Raw genomic sequence first — 1,059 nt, 5'->3', positions numbered from 1 at the left:
GATAGATAGATAGATAGATAGATAGATAGATAGATAGATAGATAGATTCATTCTGTGAGTTCGGTTCCTCTGGAGAACCCTGCCTAATACAGGGCTGCTGATTGATAATAGGTACATTAGCATGTTTGGGGAGGATCATAAAATATTTCAGAGTTAGTGGGAACTGTTATATAATTTGTTATGTTTTTAAAGGGGAGAATTATTTGAATTATAGCTCCTCTAAGCTTCTGTCATTAGATGAAGGAAGAAGAGAGGAAAGAGGAAGAAAATGACAACCCAATTTAGGAATCTGAGATCTGAAACCCTGAACACCCAGGTCAGGGACAAATAGCCTGAGGGCTCAGGAAAATGCTTCTCTACTTGCTTGGGTTGTTTGTTTTTGTTTATACTTGTTTCTTTTAAGTATATGACAGTTTTTGCTTACATATATGTCTGTGCAGCATGTGTATGCCTAGTGCTCAAAGAGGTCAGAAGAGGTTATTGGATCTCCAGGAACTGAAGTTACAGGTGTTTGTGAGACACACAGTTGGTGCTGAGACTCGAATCTGGGGCCTCAACAAGAACAAGTGCTTATAGCCCAATGAGCCCTCTCTCAAACCATTCCCCCAACTTGCTTTTTGTTTGCAGAACAAGACATGACAGTGCCTAATGCAGTACAATGCCTGTAGCTTGGGCCATTATCGCCACTATAAATGGACAATGCTCTGGGATGCAGAAGGAACATGAACTGCAAAAAATGTTTGGGTTGATAAAAAAAAGAATCAAGTTCATTAACTTACTAAACCCTTCCCTTCAGCATGCACACAACTGATTCCTCAATAGCAGGGTATTGTTTCCCTATAGTATATGTTACTGATTTTTGTTTGTTTCTCTTCTTGTTCCCATTTAGAGGTCAAGAGGTATTCACAAACTGCACAATATTATTATGGCTGCACTGGAAACAGATTCACACCATTATATAGCTCATATTACTTTACATTTGTTTATGTGTGACTCTAAGTTTTATATTGATTCTTGTCAGTATTGTATTTAAGAGATGGTGAAGATGCTCTCAAGAAG

The sequence above is a fragment of the Psammomys obesus genome, unplaced genomic scaffold, assembly GCF_907164565.1.
Source record: "Psammomys obesus unplaced genomic scaffold, mPsaObe1.curated_primary_1811, whole genome shotgun sequence".
Lineage (NCBI taxonomy): Eukaryota > Metazoa > Chordata > Mammalia > Rodentia > Muridae > Psammomys > Psammomys obesus.
This window is presented reverse-complemented; position numbering follows the sequence as displayed.